This window comes from Vigna radiata, unplaced genomic scaffold, assembly GCF_000741045.1.
Source record: "Vigna radiata var. radiata cultivar VC1973A unplaced genomic scaffold, Vradiata_ver6 scaffold_239, whole genome shotgun sequence".
In the NCBI taxonomy this organism is placed as follows: Eukaryota; Viridiplantae; Streptophyta; class Magnoliopsida; order Fabales; family Fabaceae; genus Vigna; species Vigna radiata.
In genome coordinates, this window is record NW_014542169.1 from 120,842 (window position 1) to 135,260 (window position 14,419).

General features: G+C 33.5%; 1 pseudogene; it reads left to right on the top strand.

Annotated features, from left to right (window-relative positions):
* The first annotated feature begins 2,896 nt into the window (after positions 1-2,896).
* LOC106779079 lies at positions 2,897-7,095 on the top strand (annotated as a pseudogene).
* Positions 7,096-14,419: the final 7,324 nt, after the last annotated feature.

Sequence of the window (14,419 nt, forward strand, 5' to 3'; positions counted from 1 at the left end):
TGGAAGAGCAAACCCTAGAAAAGATGAAAAGGAGCCTAAGCATCCAAGAGATCCTCTCCAAAGAGCAAAATTAGGTCTGGCTGTTCTCCCCTGTCAAAAGAATGACTCTGAACTCGCAATAGGGTAATATATAGGTAAGGAGCGCATCAGAAAACAGGCCCACGCCCAGCGAGCCACCGCCCGACGGTTTCCCATAATCCTCCAAACCGCGGCAATCGCCACCGCCCGGCGGTTTCCCTCAGAACCACCCAGTGTCAATCGCCATGCCTACTCCTCACCCTGGACCGCCCGGCGGTTTAAGTGTGTCGTCGGGCGGTGCGTCGACTCTTCAAATCTTCATCTTTCTGCTTTTTTCTTGAGTCAACAACCTGTATCTTTAACTCCATTCTTCACTTTCTAAAAATAGCTACAAAACAATGCAAAACAAGCATAATATCGCTAAAAACATCTTTTGACTCTCTACAGACTCATTTATTGAGTTTTGCTTGATTCTAGGCTCATTCCAAGTAGTAAAGGGTGTAATTCGGTCCAAATTGACATATGAAAATAATTGTTTTTCAACCTTCGTCACTCATCAATACTTTCTTCTTGTCGTATCTGGGACAACTATCCTTTTCTTCATCTTGTTGAGCTTAAGTCACTCAGATTTGATGTGTCCAGGTTTGTTGTACTCATAGTAGACAATTGAATCCTACAATCATATGTCCTTTGATTTATTCTTTGAGCTAGACCCGGTGTGTCTGCCCTTGAACATTGTTCCTATTTTCTCCTCGACATTGAGTGTTTCTCCTCTACATTGAGTGAAGCTTTCTTGATACGAATGAAAGCTGCTCTTCTTCGTTTTTGTCTATGGAATCTTGTTCATCATCAGACTCCTCAGAGGATTCATCTGTTTTGAAAGCTTTCATAGGTGTCTTCATTATGGCTTTAAGAGCAATGTTTTTCTCTTTCTTGATTGAGTCATCTTGTTGAAGTTCAAGCTCATGTACTTGTGTGATTCGAAATAACTATTATAGACTCATTCGTTTGAGATTTTTCGATGTTTTGAGAGCAATAACGTGTTATCTCCATTGTCTAGGAAGATTGTGCAAGATTATGTCAATATGGTTAAAGTTATTGTAAGACTTCCCTAGGGATTTTAGCTCATTGAGGATCGTCTGATATCTACTGAACGTGCTTTAAATATTTTCATTCTCCAACATTGTGAATAGCTCATACTATTAGCTCATTAGACTAAACTTTTTTTTACCTCGTTAAGAACTAACCTCGCAAAGTTAGCTCTGATACCAACAAAAGTACCTGGAAAAACACTAGAAGGTAGGTTGAATAGTGTTATTGGAAAACTTTTTACAAAGGAGATAATATAACATTTTTGATGAGGATTAAAAGAGTTTATGTAAGTTATTCATGCTCGAATTTAGAGATCAATTTAAACAATGAAATCTTTCTAGTAAGTGTTTTTCAATTGTTGAAAAATGTTTGCTACAACGTTTTAATAAAGCTTGCTCTTTAAAAGAAAGTTGTTTAATAGCAAAAGCCTTAATATTAGTTAAAATAAAGTGCAACTACAACATTTGTATAGGAAACATTTAAAAAGAATAAAGTAAGAAACGCACAGTCGTTTTATACTGGTTCGCTCTACCGAGCTACGTCTAGTCTCCTATAACACTTGAGAAGGCCACTATAATCTTCAACGAGATTACAACTGACACTAGTGGAAAAATAGTTTTTTATGACGACCTTATTATAACGAATAAAAATTATATGTTATAATAGGTTGACTGCTGACAGAATGATAATAAAAATAAGACATATTATAATGTAGTTTTGTAAATCATTTATAATATAAAACACGGTGACAAACTTGTAAATAAGTTTAAGACATATTATAAAGTAGTTTTGTAAATCAGTTATAATATGAAACGCGGTAGCAAACTTGTAAATAAGTTCATAACCTATTATAACGGAGTTTTAAAAATTAGTTATAATATCTCAACTTTCTAATATTTCACAATTCCCTAATTTCATTTCAACATTGCCCTCGTCTCATTCCTCTCCTGCTCTTCGTGTCTAAAGCTCCGACACTCCGCTATTTGTGTCTAAAGCACGATCAGCACCATCAACACCACGCATCTCTAATTTCTCGACCCTCCTCCCTTCGAACACTCTAAGAACACTCTTCCGCGCGACTATGGTTGTGGTTTAGGCTATAGAGAGAAGGAAAGCTAGGTTAGGGGAAGGCGAAGGCTAGCAAACTTAAAGCACTGTTTCTACATAGACTGCTTCTGCCTCCGCTGTTTGTCGAGATCTGTGAAGTCTGACGAAGTAGGTTTTATGATTCATAGTTCTACTATTTCTTTTTTCCTAATTTGTTATGATTTTCTTCTATTAATTGTTTGTTATTTTTCTTCTCAATTTTTTGTCACTGTTTTACTGTGAAAAGTAATGTTATCATTTGTTGCTTTTTTAGAATATTTCATTCGAACTAACGTTCTTAGTCCTTGGTTTTGGTCTTATGGGATACGATTGCCCAAATCTTGTTGTTGTTGTCATTATCAAAGGGAAAGGGCAGAAGATTGTTCTTATGACATATTGCAATCGGGGTGTCGCAATCGCTCATTTTTGTTGTTGCCAGGTCACACCTGCACTATTTTAGTGTAAGTGAAGTTATTTTGAGTTATATTCAGCCCCTGCCCTCTTTTTGTGTATTTGTTTAAATGGAGTTAGATTGATTTGACTTAATAATTGTTCTCCACTCCACCAAAAAGAATGCTTATTTATAATATATTTTTTAATTGTGGTAAAAAATTGAAATTGGAAGAATGTTAGGGAATGGATCAAATTCAACTGAGAGTAATCCAAGTGATGCAGGTAAATATTTGTTAGAGAGAGTGCAATGGCTAGTGAGCGAGTGCGACGACAATGGTGAGAAAGAGTAACATAAGTGCGAGAGAGGTTAATGCAGTGACACAATTGAAAGCGATTAGAAGAAGGGGCTTAATACCCTGGAGACCTATTCCAGTGAGTTTTCTTCACAAACGGCCTTCAAACGATTTTGTTTTTGGTTTAAAATTTTCTTCTTGTCAAACGCCAAATCGTTTGCAAATTTGCGAGTTTGAACAAGTTAACAGGTTCTACATCTGATTTTACTTAAAAAAACGAGTTTGATAGCCATTATTGCATATGTAATAATTCATATGAAAAATAACAGTAAAATCCTAAAAAAATGCAACATTCCCTCCCCTTTCTATTTTGAATCTTATGTTTGCATATGTTAACTAAAGGAAGTAAAATAAATGTTATTTACCATTTGATTTAACACTTAAATTTCTAGAATCATGATATATGGTGTCATACTTTTTCAAATTTTTGTAGCTTTTAGAAGATGACATGTACATGATTGTAATTTTCTTCTAATTCACCTTTCCATTTTTCCTGTACTTTTTCTTGACAATAGTTCTATTCTGAATTTGACATATGTTTGATATGATATCTATTAAAAAATTGTCTTCTAAATTGTTGTGAATGTCGGTCCATAAGTGGACATGTTCTTCTTGCAAGCATTTTTAACTTTTGAATTCTTCCATCAGTGTTTCTTCATCAGACCTTGTTTCAAAGTGGATGGGTGAAAGTGAAAAACTGGTTTCAAATCTTTTCAAAATGGCTCGAGAAATTGCTTCATCCATCATATTCATTGATGAAATAGATTCCTTATGTGAAGGCAATGAGAGCAAAGCTTCAAGACGAATTAAAACAGAGCTTCTGGTTCAGATGCAGGTATTAGTTTTAATTGTTTGTTGGTTTACTTATGAATTTCAATATTGCATATGCACAACAAGCTGTCAAGTTGCCTTATTCACAGTTGTATAGCCATATATGTGGAACTATTGTTAACTTAGCTTCAAATCATGATGAAAAAACGTAAGTTATTTGATAAATTCTTCGATAAATCCTTTTAAGCACAAAAACATGTGATTAATTTTGAAAACTAACTTCCTCCTTGGATTATGTCCTCACTTGGCTGGGTGCTTATGAACACATCATACATGCTGCCTTTTTTTTTGGTTTGAAATTAGATAGGCTAAAGCAGTAATCTGTTTAAAACAATTCAGTTAAAATTTTCTTGTTTTTTCATGCAAGGTGGCTATATTAGTTGAAAGGAAAGATTGAGCTAGTTCATATCGGCCCTTTCTACTTGCTTTTGGGTCTTCAATCACGTTTGAGTATATAATTGCAACATTTGGAACTAGCTCTAATTCTACGGTTTCATTAAACCTATAATCAGGATGTTGTTTTCTCTAGTGTTTTTCATGTTCAAAGCAATTCTTCACAATTGCTAATATTACATTCACCTTGGATTTAAAGTTGTCCTTGGAGTGTACTTGGTTGTCCTGTCTTGTTCTTGTTTGGGCGAAATGTTTGCACTTCACACATAAAGTTGCATATTTTCAACTGTTCTCTATCTTATATCTACGTCTCAAAGAAATGTTAGGTTTTGTTCTCTTTTACACTATTTTATTTTGAGTTAAACCTAGCAGTTGCTACTTTGTATAATATTGTCAGAATATATGGCTTGCTTATCTGTTTTTATTCTCTCGTTTTAATTCACTTTTTTGCTATTAACATCAGGGAAGTTTCCAACATTTTTGGCATATGTTCTATATGTTCTCTCTGTTTTATTTATTATAGTTTATCCACTTACATTGTAGGGTGTAGGGCACAATGATCAGAAAGTTCTTGTTCTTGCAGCAACAAATACACCTTATGCCTTAGACCAGGTTAGACAGAAATGATATTTGTTCATGCAATCCCATATAGAATTAATACTATGTTGTTTTCACTACGCCACTTGTAATTGCAGGCAATAAGGCGAAGATTTGATAAGCACATATATATTCCACTACCAAATTTGAAAGCTCACCAACACATGTTCAAGGCAAGTACAATGTACTTTGATTGTTGAATGGTGGATTTTGTTGTGTTGTATAAATATATGGGTTTAATATGCTATTTTGCAGACTTAATAAATGAGTAGGTGCATCTGCGAGATACTCCTAATAACTTGACTGAAAGTGATTTTGAGTATTTGGCGAGCAAGACAGAGGGGTTTTCTAGTTCAGATATCTCTGTCTGTGTAAGTTTGCCTTTATATGAAATGATCGGTTTCATTAATCTTATACTTGATGAATCTCAAGTAAAAAAAATTTGGACTTGCTCTTCAGGTGAAAGATGTGTTATTTGAACCTGTTCGCAAAACCCATGATGCAATGTTCTTTAAAAATCTCGAAGGTATGTGGATCTCGTGTGGACCAAAGCAATAGGGTTCTGTACAAACCACAACGCACGATCTTGCTACAAAAAGACTTGCTTCTAAGGTGTTTAATGCGTATTGTCTTTTATGGTAGTAGGACTGTTCCAAGTATCTTCATTTTCTTAAGATTTAATAGATTCAGTGGTCCCTATTTTTGCTGTTTTCTTCAAGTAGGTCCCTGTATTTTCAAGTTGATCAATTTGGTCCCTGATTTTGAAAAATTAGAGCAATTAAGTGCCTTCCGTTAACTTCTCTGGACAGTGTTAAAAATAGTGCTTGTTGGAAAGAGGAGGTTTCATTTTGAAACACGTGGCACATAACCACTTTAAGACATGGACTTAAATTATTTGTTTAGGATTTAAATTAAAAAAGAACATTCTTTTAACTAAAGGTAAAGTTTAAAGAATTGGGGAAATTGGTTTTCCTAATAATCAGTCCTTTGCCGATACATCATCATCCCATCATCCCAACAAACAGAAATCCAAATTTGCTTCAGCTGATTCCTCCATTCTCTGTCAACACCGGCGGCCCATATTCACCCATCAACCACCAAGAATCCAACTAGCCAAACCAGATTATGAAGCTAAGCTTCCATGCCTTTGTTCGCCTCACGTCACCAACGAAGGAACCGAATCCTTGAGCAAGAAAGACATACATGACAGAAATCAAAGAAACCTTTCTTCAATCTTCATTCATCTGGAATTAGATTGATACCAAGAGGAGGGGGATTTACCTTGGGGTTGAGGGAGTTCAGAAATGGGAGTGGCAACAACGTCTCTGTTTGGTCGCGGTGGGAGCAATGGTCTCCCGGGGTCAGGGTTAATGAAGGTAGAGGTTGGACCGCCGTACATGACGCAGCCTCCTCCAACGTGGACAACGACAGCGGCGACGATCGGCCTTATTGTAGCGGCGAAGACGTGACACGAAGGAGCATGGTGTTCCCCTCTCGCGCGAGGAAGAGAAGGAGGGAGAGATCGGAGCGGTCGCCAGTAACGACCTTGACGGCGATTAGCGACGCCAGCGACGCCCTGGCTCTCAGCTTGAGGTTCCGACTTGGCGGAGGCAGAAATGTGCGTGCAGTGGAGGCCAGCCCCTCTATGGGGATCTCGTTCAGAGAAGAGACTTTAAGTCTCGTTTGAGTGAAATGTTAGAATGGGTAGGGGAAATAGAAACCCTAAGTTCTGTTGCTGAGGATCCTTGGGCCATACCTGGTTACTTTCACTTTTTTTTTAAAAGAAAAAAAAATCAATTTCCCTAATTCTTTAAATTTTACGTGCTTTTTCAATTTAAATCCTAAATAAATAATTTAAGTCCACGTCTTAAAGTGGTTATGTGCCACGTGTTTTGAAAATGACACCTTCTCTTGCCAGCAAGCACCATTTTTAACGCCGTTTAGAGAAGTTAACAGAATGGACTTAATTGCTCTAATTTTTCAAAATCAGGGACCAAATTGATCAACTTAAAAATACAGGGACCTACTTGAAGAAAAATAGCAAAAATAGGGACCACCGAATCTATTAAACCTTTTCTTAATGATAATTGGAGAAGTGGAGTTGTCTTAGGACGAGCTTGTTATGTCTCTAATTGAAGCTGGGAAGTGCTTACTACTTTGAAACTTATTGTAGATCCTTCCACCCCCTATTACGAGGACAGATTTTGAGAAGGTACTCGCGAGACAAAGGCCTACAGTAAGTAAATCCGACCTTGATGTTCACGAGAGATTCACAAAGGAGTTTGGAGAGGACTTGTGCATAAAAAATGTTTTATGGAAGGAATACATATAAGAGAGAAGCAATTTCTATTGAATTTTATTGTAGAGAAGATAGGACTATTTATTAGTGTTCTTATGTGTAGCCTTGAAGCATGTTATTGAATTCTATATACTTGAGATTTTATAATAATCACTGTAAGTTTTTTTTATATATGTGTTGCTCCATTGGGGTTGGAAAGTGATGATGATGTTGCAACATGTGTTAAAGGGCAGCGACAGTAATAAGGGCATGTGGGAATATTTATTTGAGAGAAGTGTGATATAACAAGGGTGGGTGGGGATGGAGTGAGAGTGAGATTGAAGAGGGACTTGTTGGTATGAATATATGTGGTGGAAGCGTTGGGAGGAACGTGGGCGGTTGGGGAATCATTAAAATTAAGGTTATTTCCATCCTTGTTAATAGTTGGGTTGTAAGGTTATTTCTCTCTACGTTATAATAAGTAGATCAAATATTATAACATTAACATATTATAACGTACAAAAACTTTTACGTCATAATACCTTTCATCCTATTATAACGTACAAAAACTTCTACGTCATAATACCTTCCACCATATTATAACAGACTTTAAAAACTATGTTATAATATGTTCAAACTTACTATAACGTAAATTTCTATTACGTTATAAAATGTGCAGACTTACTATATTGTCCAGAACTATATCTCCAGTAACTACGTTATAAAAAGTCATTTTTGTACGTTATAAAAAGTCATTTTTCTACTAGTGTGAGTATTTTAACCACTCTCAATATCCCTAATCACTCCAATTAACCATTAGTATTTTAACCGAGTTTCACCTACTCCTGGTTGCACAGTATTCTTCACAACTCCTGGTATCCTTATCCTCAGACATTCCCGGTATCCTCCAGATACACTTGTCTAGTTAAGTTTCACCTACTCTTAGTTTCCACTAGACACATTGTCTAGCTACCGTTTAACTCCACCAAGTTAAACGTCAGAGTTTCACCAATTCCTGGTTTCCACTAGACACACTTGTCTAGCTACCCTTTAATTCCTCAAAGTTAAACATAAAATGTTTTAGTTCTCTTTAGAATTTACAATCAAATAATTGGTTACAAGTCCTTAGACGATAACTCTCGTAGAGAATATATATGTTTAATACAAATCAATCTAATAAACTCACTGAGATTTTTTCTCTCTTTTTCTTCTTACAACAGTCATCTTATATATCGATGAAGAATGAAAGTGTTTCTCCCCCACCATTCCTCTCTATGTGAGTTAAACAATCGGTAGAATAACAAAAGTCCTCATTTTCACACATATGTTATAGCATACACTACTCATCACAACGTATAAAGTTTCTCCTTGAAATTCTCTCAGCAACAATACCACACATAATCATAACAAAAGTCCTAATCTCCACACATATATTATCATACTTAAAATCGTACTAAAAGATTATATAAATCAATACCAAATAGAAAAAAGAATAAACAAAATAAGCATACAAATAGACGCCAAGAGGTGACACTCAGCATAAAACCTTTCACAAAAAGGTGGCGCCCAACAACATTTCTAACGCCCAACGCCAAAACCTTTCACAAAATGTGGTGCTCAAGGGCAGTCTTAGCGCTTAATGGTAGCCTCAATTCTCAATGACAGTCTTGGAGCATAGTGTCATTCTTCTACTGCTTAGTGTCTTGAAACTAAAGTTGCTCCAAACCTGTAGTGCAAGATGGTGCTCAATTGTGCCCATCACTTAGCGCCAAAGCATTCGCAAAATTGGGCGTTCAGCGATGAAAAGGGATGCTCAACAATTTTAAGCAAAGATAATTCCAGACTTGCACAATCAAGCTTATTCTCAATACCAAACTAATATTGTTTAACATTATATCATAGTACAACACACTCATATTTTTTATTTAAGTGAAATGAGACCTGATCAATTGCTCAAATTGGTATTCCTTTTCTAAAGCAACTGTTCAACACAATTTTTATACCTTTAACTTATACCAATTTGTACAATTGCTCACCTTTTCAGTTCTCTCAATCACAATAATCCAAACCACAAGCAAAAACTCAATTAATTAAGTTCTCAAACCATACCATTCAATTCAAACACAAACATCAATCAGATTCAATAACATACCAATAATAATCAAAATTTTCCAATTCACACACACTAAAGCAACTAAAACATTCTTGAATGCATATGTAGCTCAATCTGCTCTTAATAAACAACACAAACACGATCAAGACACAACATTAGGACCACTGATCAACATAGATTAGCAAAAAGAACACAAACACTACATGTGAGCCAAAAAGGGTCACATGTAGAAGAAGAACCAATTAACCAAAAAGGGATAGAAAACTTACCATATTGACAAAAATTGGTCAATTGATTTTGATGAGCACACCACCAAGAGAAATCCTACAATATTTGATCTTTAAAAGGATGAACTAATTGTAAGATATCTTAGAGATAATGAAGAGAATCCTAGAAAAGAGTTTATAGAGAAAGGGTTTATAGAGAGAAGACATGTTTTTACCATATGAAACTAGTTTATAAAAATTCTATTTATACTTTAGAATTTTAGTATTAAAATAATTGAGTCTCATAATTTTAAATATACACTATATCTATTTTTAAACTTAATTTTTTATACTCTTATACATAGTATTTTCCCCATGAAAAATCATATGCATGACATTTTAAAAACACATTTTTTTTGTTAAGAAACTAATTTACCCTCTTTTGATTTTGTTCAAACTCGATTATTCCATTACGTAATTCTAACAAGATAAAAGTTTTTATAAAAATAATTTAATTCTAAAAAAATTCTATTTATAATTATCTTTCTTTAAAAATAAAATATTCAAGTGTTAATTTTATAAAACCTATTTTGTACTCTTAATCAATGTCTAGGCTCTCACACCAAATAAGGGTTAAATATGGTTTTAGTCCTTCAACAATTAAGCGATTTTATTTTTCGTCCCTCTTTCAAACTTTGGTACACTTTGATCCTTGTCCGTAAGAAAACTATAATTTTTTGTCCTCCAAAAATAACTCCGTTAAAATTAGGCTAAGTTAGGTAACAGATTACCACGTCAATTTTTCTTTTTCTGAAACTAAGTCAATCTTTCCCTGCTTCTCTCCCTCCTTGTCCCTTTGTCTCCTTCCTTGCATCTGACGCTGAACATAAGGTGGTTCTTTCCATTCTCGTTCATCCCAAGGAGGTCGTGAGTTAGAAAAGGGAGATACCCTTTCTCCTTCCTCTTTTTCGGTTTGATTTGCTTGCAGGGGAAGCATTGTCCTTCATCTCATTTCTGGTCTTGGCTTGGGGTTTTACAGGAAACTCTCTTCTTCTTTCTAGATTCTTTTTGGTTCTGATTCTCTCGGCAAGGGAAAGCATAATATTTCTCTTTCTTTTTTTGTCTTTGGTTGTGATTTATGCAAGGAGGAGACAGTTTTTGTGTTATATGGCTTGGTGGCGATGAAGCGTTGGACCTGCAGTTTGTTATGCTTTCTTCTCGATAACGAGTGTTCTAATGTCTTCACGGCAAAGTGAAATCACATTTGGTTTGCGACTTTGGGTGTGGTTCCAATTGGATTTTTGTTCTTTCGCAAGTTTTGGACTCATGATGGGGCTAGGGTTGGAAATGGGAATTTTGGGGTTTTGATTCTGTGATTTAAGGTTGTAGTTGATTCATTTGATCTTCTTTACAGATTGATGGTCATGAATTAGGGATTTTGGGTTTCTAATTCTTGTTGTTTGGGCTCTATTTTTGGAAAGTTTCTTGTGTTCTTGATGATGCAATTTAGAAGGTTAGAATTCGAATGAATTTAGGATTTTAGAGTTCGAATGAATTTTGGATTTTTTATCCGTGTTTTGGATCTCTTCTTGTGGTTCGTTCCGGGTTCCTCGTGGTGGTTGCACGAGTTGAGTCAATGGTGGTGTCACTGGTACGTGCTGTCGGAGTGTTGCAGTGGCTGGCCTGGAGTCCCTGGATGTGGGTTAGCTTGGCAGATTGGGGTGGCCTTGTTGGGCTTGTGGTTTGGTTTGACTTAGTGTTAGAAAAAGAAAAACTGGCATGACAATCCGTTAGCCAACTCAGCCTAATTTTAACCGCGTTAGTTTTGTAAGACGAAAAATTATAGTTTCCTTAAAGACAAGGATCAAAGTGTACCAAAGTTTGAAAAAGAAACGAAAAATAAAATCGTTTAATAATTGAATGACTAAAAACATATTTAACGCCACCAAATAATTATATGAATTAAAAACTTTTATTTATATTAACCTCACTCAATTGTCAAACTTCACAATCAATAAACATAGTAAAACATAAAAAAAAAAAAAAAATATATATATATATATATATAATACAAACTTATTTTATGATTACATCTCATATAAACATTTTTAAAACTAACTTAATCAAGTAATGTATTCCATATAAAATAAAAAGGTATTGTTTGAATGATACTTTCTCACTTAAACACTATTTTTCAGTAAAACGCGTCGTATTAATGGTAATCACACTTGCAATCGGAGTCATAATAAGATAACAAAATTGTTTAAGAAAAACAGGAAAATCATCACCATAATTTATTATAAAAAATTACACCTAAATTCTTTAAACAAATAATGTTCTTTAAAATCAAATTTAAGTTGAAGAATTGATAAGTGTAGACAATACATTAACATCATTATAACACAATTATCTCTAATTAAATGTATAAAAGTAATATAATTGTTATTTATTTTATTTCAAAAAAGTAAAACAAAAATATATGTAAAAACTATTTAAAATTACTTACTTTTAGAATCCTAAAAGTATTTACGAAGTTATTTATTTAGGCGCGAAATTATTTATTTAAGTCCAATTGATCTGGATCCTACTTATTCCATGTACCAAATTCAAACATACTTTACCAGCCATGCATATGTCTCTTTATAGCACACATACTTTCAATTTTTTCAAATCTAATTAGCAATTCAAATAAAACATTAGCATGTTAATGCATTCACACAAGATCTCAAACTCAAAATTGTTGATCATTGCACCAACTTGATATAAATTGTCAACACTTGCATTAATTTATATCACACTTAACTAAATAAACTATTTATTTAATTGACATTATTACACTAAAAAATAGAGTTGTTTTGTAGAGGTTTTTATTTTAAGTTATGGGAGTTTTATCCTTTACAAATTATATGAATATTTTAAACCTCTACAGTTATATTCATCACACTTTGTAGAGGTTTTTTTCTAGAGAGTTTTATTTTATTTTTTATTAATGACTATTATTTTGTGAAGGTACCAAATATCCCTAATTTACAACGATTTTATTGCAATGATTTAAAATTGTTGGTGACTATTATTTTGTGATGTGAAACCTTCCTAATTTACAATGATTTTATTACAAGGATTTAAAATATTTATTTTTGTCACTTGTGTTACATGCATCATTTCTAATCTCCTAAATACAATAATTTGTTAGTAATTAAAAACTCATGTTCAAATGGAAATGTATGTTACCATATGAGATACTTATTTTTTTCTGTCAACAATGTTATTTGTAAACTTCTTCAAATCTATACAGAAGCTTAGAAGCTTAGTAAAATGTTTGAAACATTATGTACATATATTAAAAAGTTATAACTAAAAATTCGACAATATCTAAAAGAAACTCAATATTTTAAAAATTAATACATTTTACAAAATTTATAACAATTTCCTAATTTGTAGTCCTAGACTCTACATTTGTTGCCTTTCTTTAAGCTTCCAAGTCTTTTATTCTCCCCTCAAAGTATTCAATTGCATCATCAAGCATCGAAACTTTGTTATCCTAAAAGAATTGTACACTTTCAACAATGAGTGACAATCAAGAAAATATTTTTTATTTGTCCAATTGTTCTACTACTCAACAGGCATAAATCCACGTGCTTAAAATCAATAAAAGATAATGAATCATACAAGCAATAAATATAAAATACAACAATTCTCACATTTTTTTGAAAAAATAACAAGCCAATAAACAACACAAATGGAAGCAAAACATACCTACCTAATCTTTCAATGGCAATTACAACCTCTTCCAACTTGTACCCCATTTTCACCGAAGATTGTAATGATTATATGTCTAATTTCATGTCCTATAGAACTAATAAAAAAATCCAAGTTAATGACACTAAAAGGTAAAAATTAACAAGATGTAAAGTGAATCAAAACAAACAAGCTCTGAAAAATAAATATCAAAACATAAAACATAAAGCAAAGATACTTCATAAAATAAAATAGTAGTATTTGACAAATCATGCCAAGAGCTTCTTGCATTTTGTAAAGAACACGAAGAAAATGAAGATAGAAGCCAAAAAAAATAACAAAATTGACCTATATTGGAAGGACTTACAATCTTAATCTTATTACTCGAGAGCAAGTATCCATCAACGAACCACCTGTGTGACCAAGTTAAAGTTGACTTTTTCAAATTCAAGCAAAGAATCACGTGGTCTAAACTCTAAAGGGTGAAAACACAAATTTGCAAATATGTGTTAATATAAATGACAATTCAAAATCATGTTCATGAAATTGGTCAAAGAAGCTTAAATTTGTCTTTATGGTGATTTCGTCTTGTGTAGAATAATGATGATAATAAAATAACTTATAATTATCGTTTCAGTTTTTAGTTTGAAGTTTAATTTTACATTTCCATCAAAGAAAAAATAGATTTTCAATTTCTACGAAATCATTGATGCACACATTGTAAAATTAAAAGATTATACAAAGCACATAATTCACTTGCCAATATCAAGAACTTTCATCGTGAGCTTGTTATCCTTATTGGAAGAAGTCATGAATTAGAGAATCGAGTAATTCACTTCATGCAAGAGTGAATATAAGCAAAGGATTAGGATTTTTACTAGATTGGGAAAATTTCTTATCGACTTTACTTGTCAACGTCAAATGAGCTTCGACCAGACACTTATTCGTAATCGCCAACGAAAGTCAGTGAGCAAGAGAAGGAAGATGACAAATGGCGCGAGAAAAGAGAAATGCGAGAAGGAAAACTAAAAATGAAATAGAAGTGGGAAAGTGAAATCTTTTAACAACTCTTTTTAACAATTTTTTTACAACAGGACACATGTCACTATTTTATTGGTGTGTTTGAATTTATTCTAAAAAAATACTTGAAACAGATCAATCACAAACTGCCACGTATGCGTTATAAAAAAATTGTCAAAAAAGAATTGTTAAAAAAACTTTTTCCTATGCATTAACTTTTTAAAAAAAAATTAAACTCTCCACTGTTACTGTCACTTTTGGACAACCCACTGTACCATCTTAAATCATGTTAATTTATAGA